The sequence below is a fragment of the Gavia stellata genome, chromosome 19 (assembly GCF_030936135.1).
Source record: "Gavia stellata isolate bGavSte3 chromosome 19, bGavSte3.hap2, whole genome shotgun sequence".
In the NCBI taxonomy this organism is placed as follows: domain Eukaryota; kingdom Metazoa; phylum Chordata; class Aves; order Gaviiformes; family Gaviidae; genus Gavia; species Gavia stellata.
In genome coordinates this window covers 18652037-18665231 of record NC_082612.1, presented here as the reverse complement: position 1 = coordinate 18665231, position 13195 = coordinate 18652037, and positions in this window count along the sequence as shown.

The following is a 13195-nucleotide window of genomic DNA, read 5'->3' as shown; positions in this document are numbered from 1 at the left end:
ATACTTGAATGTGTTCTAGTGAAGGACCAGCGTCCAGCTCTTGCAGAGAATGCCTAACTTTCTCGTGTGCACCTACCTCCAGCTGTAGGATAACTGGTGGGGCTTAGGAATAGGCAACAAGGGATGGTTTTTCTCAATGTTGAGTTTAGCAAATGTGTGCAAATCAACTAAGAATTGCATTAGCATATAAATCTTCATTCAAATACAACTAAATTCTAGCACTGATCAGTACTGGCCAAGGAACTTGGCTAATTTACCTCCTACCGTTGCCTTTCGCTCCTGGTTTGGACCAGATGACTATAAATGGCTCGGTGGCTTTGTCTAGTACCAATTGATATAGCCCATACCAAAAGTCTTGGGAGAAATCATTCATGGCTGGCACGGTGAATTAGAAAACAGTAGTGACCAATTATTTCTATTAGAGTAGTAATAATGCCCACGATATGTTTAAATTCAGTTTTTCTGGTACTACAGTAGCAGCAGGATTCTTGCTCTCGGACTGGGTTGCGTAAGCTTGCTAGAGGCCAGCATGGGGGGGGCAAAACAGTAGAAAAAAGGGGTTGAAAGGAGGGATTACTATCGCTCTCGTGTTGAGGGGAGTGGCACCTCAGTGTGCCACAGTGTAGGATGAACTTTCATCCTGACCGCACTTAGTTCTTGCTGTGCTTTTTGACCTTTGTCTCTTCGAGTCTGTGTTTTATCCAGACCTGAAATGTGGAAAGGTTTGGGGGGAACTTTTTAATGATCTGCAGCTGAAAAAGTCCGCTTAACTGGGAAGCCTTGTTCTCACTGAAGCTCATCTGATGCTGCCTAGGCTGGGAGACAGAGGGGAAAACCTTTGACAGCGTTTGAGAAACTTAACTTGAATATGCATTGGCGCAAAGTCTAGGAAAATTTTTTTCCCGGTGTTTTCAAGCTTGTTTTCAGAACTAAATGGTAGAAGTAGGTGTAGGTAACCAAAAATGGTCTATCGAGCTACCAGAAGACTTTTCTGTGAAACTGGTGAATAAGCTCAGAAAAAACAGCACTATTCTTAATTGTTCCAATGAAGTGCCGCTACCGGGAGGCATTCAGCTTGACCCACCAACATCTATACTCTGTAGCTGTACTGCAACTCGACCGACGTCTCTCCATTTCATTGTGTAATTCATCCCACCATCATCGCAAGTCTGAACTACGCTTGTAACCTCAGCTCCCAATATGCTGAATTGGCGATAAAATCAAAGTGGGGGGAGAAATATTTTTTACTAAGAACAGACATTACTCCCTTTTGACAAGAGACAAATGTTTCATTCAAATGCTGCATTTCGCATATTGGAAACAGTAATGAATTCTTGTGCACCTTTCTCCCTAGTTCACAATGTCAGCCACAGGCGTAGATGCACTTCAGGCTTTTCTTACAAAATTAAATTTAATGTTACACCCTCCAGTGGAATGATGCATAAATCAAGTGTTTGATTTGCATGGACTCTAGTGAACAGCCCCATTCTGTGCAAATATAAACCCGGTCTTGAATATTATGTCAGGGACAGGAACAAAGCAATCTAGGGTTTCCAATGAGAGTCTGGTACCGAGTGTAATTCAGGCTGGTATTATGTTGCTCTCATGTCAAGGCTGTTATTAAAATTCTTAGGTTTTGCCTCCTTTTTTTCATCTCAAAAGAAAATGTTTTTTCCGACCTTCTTGTATTTTGGTAAACCAGTATACACCAGTGCTATTTATACACTGTCTGAGGAGCTGAGATGGAATTGTTGGAGGTTTTTAGTTTTCTCTCAGATAAGCAGGGAGAGTAGCAGGATAAGAGGGGTAATGAAACAAGGCAAAGCAAAGATGATCATGGAATAAAAATGCAAATGGAAAGAAAAAGATTAGGTAGCTTTGTACCCTTTTTGAAAATAGGCCACCTTCCATGTGAGTCTTCAGAGCCTGGACCGGGTCAGCAAAGTTAAGGGACTAGAAGGCAATAAATATATTCTGCTTCAACGTGCAAATGCATTTGTGTTCAACGTGACACAAATCTCTCTGCAGGGCTTTCTCGGGGAGCCAGGCTGGTAGGTACTGTGCTGCCATGTATTTAGTACAGATGGACGTTCTTAGTTCTTCATAGTGGTGGTGGTTGTTTTAGTCTGGTGAACTGTAAATACTGTTCCTCACAAACTCTGAAATTTTGATCATTTGTGAGCCTGAAGTTTGTCGGTGAGTTGTTGAGTTTCTATCTAGCCAATAAAGTCTTTCCACAGTACTTGTGCATCAGCTGTATTGGGATGGGGCTTCTTTGTGTGCCTAAATGAGTCAGGGGCTCATGCATTCACCTTCCCCCTGTCCCCCAACTTCAGTTAAGGCTAAGAACTTGTCCCTTTTTCTCAGCAGATGCAGCCTGGGGGTACTCTACAGGAATTTATTGCATGGGTACTGGTTTGTACTCGGTAAGGATCTGCCTCCTAGATTTGCAGGACTCTGGATTACAATAATGAGAGTGCAAGCAATAACTCTTAAGATAAAAAAAAAAATCTACGATTCCATTGGAGATCTGTTTTCAATCTCAATTCCAACTGAATGATGCCCTTCCCGCCAAACTGTGGGTTATATAGTAACTGGCAGTATGTGTCATAACCTATCAAACCTACTTTCCTTTAGCTTCAGAAATTAGGCGTTTCTTGCATTTACTCACTTGTGCAGTAATCTTACCTTGGACAAAAACCTATTGCTGTGTTGAAACATAATACTGAATTACTAACATAATTTCTATCTTAACAGTAGGTGTATAATTCTTAGTAACTTAACCTTTAGTTTAATTTTGCCTTTGTTTCCAAACAAGCAGCAAGCAGTTTTCTTGGATCAATCGCAAACTACCAAGAAATCAAACCTGAACTTTTTCCAATTCCCCTTCACTAAAGGAGGTCATCTGCTGAATCTGCTGCTTAACGATAACCAAGACCTAGCTGGGGCTGCGGTAGTCAATGGCAGTGTCGGCTGCAGTGACACGAATTGGTAGAGTTTAAGATCCGAAGAGGAGTGAGGCAGGCCAACAGCTGGATGAAGCTCTGATTGCAGGAGTAAGCTTTGACTTTCCAAGGATCTGCTTGGCAGCATCCCATGGGAGGCTGCTCTGTAGGGCAAATGGAAAAACTATCTGGCCTTCAAGGATAATCTTAAAGCACAGTCAACTTTGATCCTGGTGTGCAAGAAAATCGGCAGCCAAGGAAGGTGGCCAGCCAGATGGATGAAATGGGGAAATTCCGTCTGCACCGAAATAAAAAACCCATGGTGGGAGGCAGAAGTAGGGACTAGCTACTGAAATGTATAGAAGCATCATCCATTACATCAGGAATGGATAACTAGGCTAAAATTATAACTAGGGTAAAACTAGGAATGGTAAAACTCAGTTGCATTTTAAACTGGTGTGTGATGTGAAGAAAGAACAAGAAGTAAGAAAAAAGCAAAGCATGGCTCCCAGCTGAACGGGGTGGGCAACGAGGGATGAAGGGTACAGGAAAGACTGAGGTGTCTGGTGTTCTTTTGGCATTAGTCTTTGCTGGCAAGGTTGGGTTGCAGGACTGGTTTAGGGAGAGAGAGGTTACCTGCTGTAGAGGATTGGATAATGAGCTACTAATTGGATGTAGCCAAGTTTCCGGGAAGGGATGGGATGTGTCCTGTGGGTGCTGAGGGAGCTGGCCGATGTCACCGCAATTACTGTCTACAACGTTGGAAAGATTACGGTGATTGAGGGAGGCCCCTGATGGTGGAAAAGGCAAATGCCCATTTTAAAGAAGGAAAAATAAAGCAAGGACTAAGGTCTAGCTAATCGCAGGCTTGTCAGCTTTATGTTGGGCCAAAAATGGCCTTTTTGTGCATCCTATGAATTAAGGGTCTGGAAACCTTGGGCACTCAAACTCCCCCCAGCCTTATGTATCTCATGTCATACATCTCATGTACTTAGAATCCCCTTTTCTTGTGTCATTATGGTGCTAAATGATACTCTTTACTTACAGAGTTCAAGCTCTTATTCCATGGCCGGTATCAGCTTGTTCTTCATAGGATCCTTCACAAAAAGAAGTATCTAGTTAGTTTATTCGTATAGATCTTACCTTTTGATCTGAAAATTGAGTGCTGGATAAAACACGCTGTGTTGAGGGTCTGTCTGCTGGAAAGAATTGGCAAAGCAGGACACAAGTACCGCTGGAAGTGTTGAGGAGGAGCATAAGGCCAGATTGCACTAGGAGGTCTGAAATCTATTATCAGTTATCACTGATGGTTGGACTTGATGATCTTACAGGTCTTTTCCAACCTTAATGATTCTGTGATGAGATCCCTTGTAAAGACAAAGAGCTCTGTTGGAGAGACAACTTAGACTCACCGGTGAAAAAGTGTTTTTATGACCAGCTGGGTGTTTTAGAAGATGCTGGATTCCTAAGGGCTTTTAGAGTGCTGTTGGGAACTATGCTATCAAATGCTGGGCATCCATGAGCGTACTTGCTTTCCGTGCTTAAACAATATTTACTTTTATGGTAAAATGCACAGGACACTTGTGAGGATTGTCCTAAACCCCCGTACAACTCCGACTGACTTCAAAGCCTGTTTTCTTTGAAAAAAGAACTGTCAAACTGAGTTATGGGTAAATAAAATGTATTGTTATTTAAAGAAGCATAAAAATCATTTTGTTAGCCTAAGATGTTAACAATTGAATAAGAAGAAAGTAAGATCCACCCCAGAGTGAATTTCCAAAGCACCTGAAGGTTTTTGCCTTATTTTTCCCAGGTTGTACAATGGATAATATTATTTGCATAATGTGTGTGATGTTTTCCTGCTGCCACACAGGCAGTTATACATTTAACTCGCTGTTTCCAAAGCCCTTCGTTGGGCAGTTACTATACAGGTGTAAAATACCTGTATAGTATAGTGTAGTGGTAAAATACAGCTACTGTTAGCCACCTACGTGTTCCTTCGGTTAGCATCTTCACTGTAAAATGTACTGAAAATATTCTAAAAGGTCAGGGCTTCCACAGTGTGACCTTGATACAGCAACTCAGTCTGCTTTAATTATCCTCTACTGATGTTTATGGAAGTCAATAGGACTTACTCATTTTCCTGTATTAAGTATAAGTTAAGTGTTTTGATGGATTGGAATGCTTTTTACTGTGTATTTTAAGTTACGCACCTGCCTAAGTGCTTTGCTGAATTGGAGCCTAGGCAACTTACTGTTTTGATTGTCATAATCTAGATGGAACTTGGAAAGTTAGCCAGATATTCTCAAGCAGGTGGGTGATATCAGGTGCTTATTCCCTTTGTCTTCTTTTTACAAGCACCTTAACCTCAGGTTCTTAGCTTACTGGAGTAGTTGCTGTAGTTGGCAGAGATTGCATCTGCAAGAGGGATGTGATCTGAACAACAAGGAACAAGATGAGGGCGTAGGTTAATCTTTGGACTAATAGATGATTCATGATATGAAAAGGTTTGCGATTTCAAGTGCCAGGACTCCTGGAAAATAAGGGCAGCTCTGTTGCTTCATATCGGTGAGAAGGTTACATTGCAATGAGGTTTGGTTTTGATTAGGGAGATGTTTTTCTTGCTACAGCTGTACAACTAGTGCTAAGCAAAGGAAAAGCTCGATGACTGTCTTCTGTCACTGTGTTTTATTACAGAGTTGAGAGTGGCATTGGTACGATAATAGTGTGTAGGGAAGTGTCTTCAAGTCTCTTGCCTGGCAGAAAGAGGTGTGCTATACTGGCTTCCTTGAACTCTTTCAAGTTGACGATCTGGTTAGACTGGTGAAAATCTGTTTTTTTTGGCCTAGCTATCACGGCTGCAAGGTGAGGATGGAGGACCTTTCAGGCAAGGCACCGATCTGCTTCAACGTGAAAGGCAACTGAGTTCGTAGGTGTGCCACAGACCTTCTGTATAAACTTCGGCAAATTTCTACATAATCATGTCCATAGAGTTCCCATCTGTGAAATATGCAGGTAACAGCTTTGTCTCATTTGATCTGTTTCAAAGATGCTTAAGCCTTGGTATGATGACTTTGTGTCATGCCGCGCTTAATAGGGCCTCAGCATTTTGGGTTGGGGCTCCCAAAGTGCTTTTGATGTAGATAAAAAGAAAAATACATTGTCAGTCTGTATGAAGACCAATATTTTAACTTCTAAGTTTTCTACCTGTCCACAAGTGCCTTTCAGGTAGACTTAAAGCATGCTGGAAATGCCCTGTCAAATTCTTTGAGGGATATTTCGGGGAGGGCTTAGATACAGCAGAATTGGCTCTAAGCACTGCTCATTCTTTTGTCGTTGAAAAAAAAAATTAATTGTTCTAAGCACTAGGAAGGATGTTCGTAGTCTGTTTATAGTCCTAATATGGCATATAGTCATCCTGTTTTTAACTCTTTTCCCGTAAGTGTCACTCCTGGCCACTGTTAGATGCAGGTTTAGACCAGACTAACATCTGGTCTAATAGAGTGTGGCCATGCTTTAATAAAAAAATTAATTTAGCTCCCCGTTGAGATCAAGCAGTCACCTTGAAAGACTTTATAAGTTTATTCCAAAAAGTGTGGTTCTCTATTTTACAGGAAGTATCGTTGGAAAATATGCAAAATTTTATGGCTTACAGAGCCACTTAAGAGTAAATAAAACTCTGTTGCTTTAGGATTGTTTAAACATTTCGCCTATCAATAACTGTGATACCTGCACATACCTAGCTCTGTAATGTGCTTTCAGAGATTGACAGATTGACCCATTTTGGTAGTCTTGTACCCAATTATGAACGTTGAACTTTTGACTTGTACAAAGGACATGACTGTTGCGATTACTGGGAGTGTATAGCTGCAGGAATGGTCATAGTGGAAAATCAGCCTTATCAAATGCTTCGAAATTCTTCCAGAAGCTGGCCGTGTGTATACGTTTCCGGGCTCCTGTTCTTAGCTCACATCTCTCTTCTCTGCTGACTTTTTGCCACTGTTTTAAAAGGCAAGAGTTTGGCATCTGCACTGACAAGAGATCATCTGTGGCACCCTTTTGTCAGGGCCAACAAGAGAACTGTTCCTCAACAGAGATTAAAGATTTTGGTTTTGAGGAAATCAAAGCTTGTTGTAGGATTTTGTAATGTGCTTGGAAGTCAGGACCACGTCGGATTTCTGTTGTTGTCATTGTGATGAAGGGCGGATACGAACGGTGACACCTGTCTGGATTGAATATGTAATAAATAATGTGGATGGTGGGAATCTATTTTAACCAAAGTGGGGGAAAACTTCAGCTTAAAAAGGTAATGTAGGAAAAAACCCTCTGTTTTTGTCCACTCTGCCTAGTAATGAAATATCACAAAGTAGCAAAGGATCTCATTCCTAATAGAAATGGGGAGAATTAAATTTACTTCAAAGAACAACCTTAATAACATCCTTGGAAGGCCTGACTTGCTTTCAAATTTTCTCATATGAATGACGATGTAGTTTAGGCATGTCATCTCTAATAAGTTTGCTTCTAAGTTGGAAATCTTGAACAGAAAAAAAAGAATTTAAAAAAAAAATCCCCCATCAGCTTCACCATGCGGGATCTAATAGATCCATGCGAGTGCACGTGCTGGTGCGGCTGACTGAATTGCATCCCCTGTAACCAAGTTTCTTCTTGCAGACAAAGAGTATTGTTCTTCCGTCTTTTCAAAGTGGTCTTTGGCATGTTGAATTGAAGAGTCCTATTTCTTAAAGCTTAGAAAGAACTTGGCTCAGGCTAAGTAATGATTTTTGCCTCAGCGGTTTTCTTATTATATTCCTGCGGAAAACAACTGCAAGGTTATTCAGTGAAACAAGCACAAAATATACCTGCCCGGTTAGCTCGGTGCTTTTATGTTCAGTCATGAAGACTAATGAATCGGAGATGATTGCTGTGGTAAAATCCAAATGTAGATATTTGCTGTCCTTGCTAATGGGAGAAAAATATAGTATATCATTGGCCTAAAGGCTCCAGCTGTGATTCCTTTGTAACTTGGAGTGCATTAGAAAAGCTTAAGTCAGCAAGATAAGTTAATTTTTTATGACCTTTATAAACTGTTTTAGCCTGGAACTTAGGAACATCTCTTTAAGATCAAATGTTTAAATCCTTTTAGCTCAGGATTGCTAAGCATCTTGAGGTCTCCTTTGTTTCAGAAGAAACCCCCAAAATCTACAAAGAAATTCGGTTTGTGGCAATTATTGTCAAAGGAGTGATTAGCTAACGTGGAACTCTAAGGTTTTTAATGGTTCTCATCTCTACAATACTAATCTAACAGAGGAGAGATGCTTTTTCTTAATGTAGGACTTCTCACGGTGTGCATGGTCACCAGTTGCGGTTCCCTACGCTTGCAAACACTTGGAGGAACAAATTGACTTGTCACCAGAGTTGTTATTTTGTCCTGCCACAGCTGTTGCCTTGGCCAAAGAAATTGAAGAAAAGGACATCCTTCTCTTCTGCAAAAGTGCACAAGTGTAAAACACTGGGCTGCTTTGAGGAATTGCCCTGGAACTGAAGTCGTAGCGCATCAAATGAAACAGGTGACAAAATGTGGCTGAGGCTTCAGGTGGGCTACTTGGCTGTCACAGCTCAGCTCCGTTCTAGTGCTTTATGTTCAAAGTTGGCTTTATGCATTCTGCATTTCCTTAGTTGTTCCAGAGGATGGATTATGTCTCTGGTAACAGTACCACTGGAGCAGCCGGCTGCATTTCCGTGAAACTAGTCTCCTATGTATAAAAAGCTGTTCGTTCCTCTGTGTGTGGGTCGGTTAGCTTTTAAACTAAGCTATTTCCATTTTGGTTTGATACTTAATGCTCAGAATGACAAAAGCAAAATGGCAGCAGTAGAATATTGGCGGTTTAGGTACCAAGTATTGTGTGTTGTCCCTGTTTAGGGGGTAAGTTCAGCTAAAGATTTACTGTCCAGAGTTGGATGCCGACGCTGTAATCCCCCAAATACTTCTCCAGATCTGACAGAGTGAGTTTTGTAACTTGAAATAGTATCTTTAATCAGTCAACAGCTATAAGTGCAAACAGTAACAGCGATGGGGAGAAGGTGCCTTTTCCTTGTCTGATCAGAATCTGAGCTACGGATGAATATATTGAAGTCTAATATATGTTCTCCCAACTATATCAGTTACTCTAATGAAGATATTATTCCACCTACAAACCTTGTCTTGCCTTATTCTCTCCACTCCACCATTCTCACCTTATTCTCTCCACTGACCATTAAAATGGGCAGGCTTAAATAGAACTGTTTCTCTTTTTTTGCCATGTCAAGCTAGATGAGATGGATTCACCTGTTCTTTATGGTGGCTAGAACAATGAGTGGCTATCCTGGATTGTATTTGATGGGATCACAGGCGAACAGTTTAGGATTTTTCTTTTAACTTAGCTGTATTAACTTGTTGGTGTCTAAGGTTGACATTTTGCTATCAGTTGCTACAAAGTCAAGAATATGTGTACTAATCGTCTATTGGAAAGTGTGGTGGTTACAATACTGACTTCAAAGTAATTTAGTTTTTCTTTCTGGTACTCAGAGAATACTTCTCTTTGGGTTGTTTTTTGGGTTGGTTTTTTTTTTGAAGGATAATAGAGTAACCCATGGTTGCTGTAATTAATTCGTTTGTTGTTTATAACTCGATATCCCCGTTTTGATCATGCACCAGATCGAAAAACCTGTTTCAGACCGAATGCAGAAAAGGACACTAAGGTTTTGCACAGCACTAGCAACAAACGATGGTGCATATTTTTGTGGAAATAAGGTTGGTTAGGGAAGTTTCTTCTGCTTGTAATTTACATACAAGAAGTATCTCTAAATATGATTGATCTAACCAGGCATGACTGCTGCTTCTACTTTCCAAGAGTGTTCTTTAGAAACCTGAAGACCGACTAGAAATGTACGGCTGCATCATTTTGTGCAGAAATCTGTACCTTCTGCACGCTGCTGAACAATACAAAATGCGTTATTGATCATATACATGATTGGATGGAGGTTAGTGGAGGGGATACCCTCTGCAAATTTCCTTTGATCCTGCTAAATGTTGTTACCAGCGTGCTACAGGAAATAAGTGAGTGTAATGATTTTAGAGTGGCGATATTGTTGGCTGTATCAAAGATGAAACACTGCCTGTGTTCCCTTAGCAGACTTTACAGTAGTGCCACCATGAAAGATCTGAAGATCATTATTTACTGGAAATAAAAGAACAAGGCAGAAATCGATTACTACAACACTAGATTTATGTCTCCATTGCACTCTATATACATCTCCTATTTGTTCTAACTTCATGGAAGGATATTTAATACATAATGGAAAGAGGCTTTTGCTTTTGATTTATTTTTTGTTTATTATTTTTGGCATTCCTTGGAGAAATTCTGGAAATCAATACTTGGATGTAAGTGTGCCTGGATGCAGGTAGTGGGAGGTGGTGGCAATTGATGTGTCTGTGCATTTTTTGCACTGATGTGAGTATCTGGCATATGCAGTGTTCTGTTGTTGCAGCAGAATGTGCTCAGCCTAAGAGGGGAGAAAGTCGTATTTCTGCCATCATCTGTTTACATACAATGATCCAAGAGGCATAGGTAAATTTTGGGTAGTTAACTTAAAGCTTGGGAATCAGTCCCAATTAAGTATTTAGCTGCAAGTGTAAATATTCCTTGCATCAAGGTGAGAGATGAAGACAAATGTTCTTGATGATGGAAAACATGAGCGCAGATGGTCTTTAAGATGAGGCAGGGGATGGGGAGGGATGCCAAGTGCTGAGAAATCTCAAGTGAAGTCACAAGTTGCTTGAAAATGGGCATGGCTTTTGTTGCTCTACTGTCGTTTGACCTGTTAGGTGGCACTTACTGACTTTTGCCCTTCCCCAATTTCCATTGAGCGTCTTCGACATTACAGCTCCTGCAGTCACGTGGTAAAGCGAAATGCAAAACACTGCTTTTCTTAAGAAAAAATAGTGGGATTTGTTTTAAAAATCCTAAAGTTGGTGACATGCTGCAGCAGAAGTTGCTATTGCTTTAGACCTTATGGAGGTTTGAAAGCAAAGTCAGTCTGTTGTCCCCCAAATAACTTTTGGTAAGATATAACAGGTAAACAGTGGATGAAATAAGAATAGGGTCAGCTACCTGGCTAGCTGGTGCATGATAAGGCGGAGATCAAAGGCAGTGTGATGCGAGATGTCACAACGCAGAGGGCCACCCAAAGTACCCAAGAAAGAGCACAACACAACCTCAGATCCTTTCCCACCAACGCCGTGCCATCACAGGCTGCAAAACATGAGGTTCTCCAGAAAAACAACCCTCTTCCCCAAACAAGCATGTGCTTTGGGAGCTTATTGTTACTCCTTTTTTCTCCTAATGTGTGGACGAGGCATTGTGGGACATGGTTTAGTGGGTATGGTGGGGTTGGGTTGATGGTTGGGCTTGATGATCTTACAGGTCTTTTACAACCTTCGTGATTCTGTGATTTATAGAGGGGCGTGTTAAAACTTCGCTCGCCTGAGTATAGTCTGCATAAGCTACAATCTTTAATAGTGTTCAAGACCCTTGTGGGGGCTGTTGCTTCCCTCCTACAGAGAAGACTTCGCGGTTGTGTACCTGCAAAACCGGTGACTGGAGCAGGCACTGAGGTGTGGCAAGACCTAGTCTGGTAACAGTGCCATGCCTGTTCCCTGTGTGGCGGGCAAGGGGGAAGGAAGGGAAAGCTTTCTTGAAGTCTTCCCCCTCCCCCAATTTAAAATAAGGAATTTGAATATTGTTGGTTCAAATTACGGTAACAGTGAATATAATCTGTGGATGACTTGTGACCGTTCAAGTGGTCAAGGACGGTTGGTTATATGAACAGCACAAGGCTTCACCCAGAAAAATATCTACTTTTCCAATTCAAGGGCAACTTAGAAACTCTGTACCTGCATGGCAATGTAAAGCATTCAAATGCTTCCCCTTCAGCACAGATTAGTTTTATTCCATTTATTCCTTGTTGGTTTTTATTAGTGAATATGAGCAGCAGATGGCCAACAGCACCAGTTTGGTGGTTTTCCTGTTCAGCACAGACCAGCGATAGCTCAGATTCTGGGTATCCTCTGTGGTTGTGCAGTTCTGAAAACACCGCTACCTTGCTAAAGCATCTATCGATAACCATTTCTAGCTGATGCATATAGCTTTATGAAAAAGAGTCAGCATCAGCTGAAGTCTAACAATGCATCTTCACCAGGGCTTCCTGGAGCAGCGTGATCAATATCCTCAGTTACGATTATGAGGATGCTGTGAAACCCTCTAAATGCAGTGGCATTCTCTCCAACCTTTCTTGTAGCCCATCAATTACAGACTAAAAGGTCAGTCTTGCTGTAGGAAAAGTCTGCCTTCAGGAAAGATTTTTTCTTTTTTTCTACTTTTCCTGCTGGGGGCTGGGGGGAGATGTTTGTTTTGGCAGGAGCTGTTCTTTGATAACAAACCTTGCCAAAAGAGCCTGAGGAGAATCCTTTTTGCTATTCTGCACTTCTCGCTATTCTATTTCTGAATCCTCTGGTAAGCCAAGGGTATTTTGGAGCTTGTGATTGTCTGCTCCAAGTAGTGAAACAGGCAGTGGTGATGCACAATCTGTACTGAGCTGGCAGGGAATAAATGGAGCTCAAAAAGTAGGTGCCACGTTACACTGTTAACCATTTTCTGCCTTGCTGTCAGTCCTTCTAAAATGATTCCAGGTTTTCCCTGAAGAACTCCCTGAGGTTACTAAGCCAATGACTGTCTCGTATCTGCTTTGATGTTCTCTGTGCTCCTTCAGTATGCAAAGCCTCTCACATATTTGGTTGTTTGAATACAGACAAAGAAACAGCCCTGGTGTACGTGGTTTGATGTTTCTCTACTCCAACCTTAGCTAGGCAAGAAGCTTCAGCAGTATTGCGTGTCTCAACCTCTTCAGAGTAGAGGTTTTGGAAACCCGTTTCGTTAATGGTCAGTTATTTTGAGAATTGTCAGCATTGGCGTAGCTCCATTCACCCTGGTGCTCTGACTGCAAGTAGGAACAGTTTGGCCATCGCTGAGCGGTTTTGAATGCAGCTCTCTAATGTTTTATTGAAAACCTGTCACCAAATGCATATGCCTTCATGTATATTCATAAATCACTAGCAAAGTTCAGCAAATAATAAAGGGGATGGAAGGAGAGGAGGAAATACTAAGTAATAATCTTGAAAAATACAATGGAAGTGAGTAAACACCCTTTTCAAA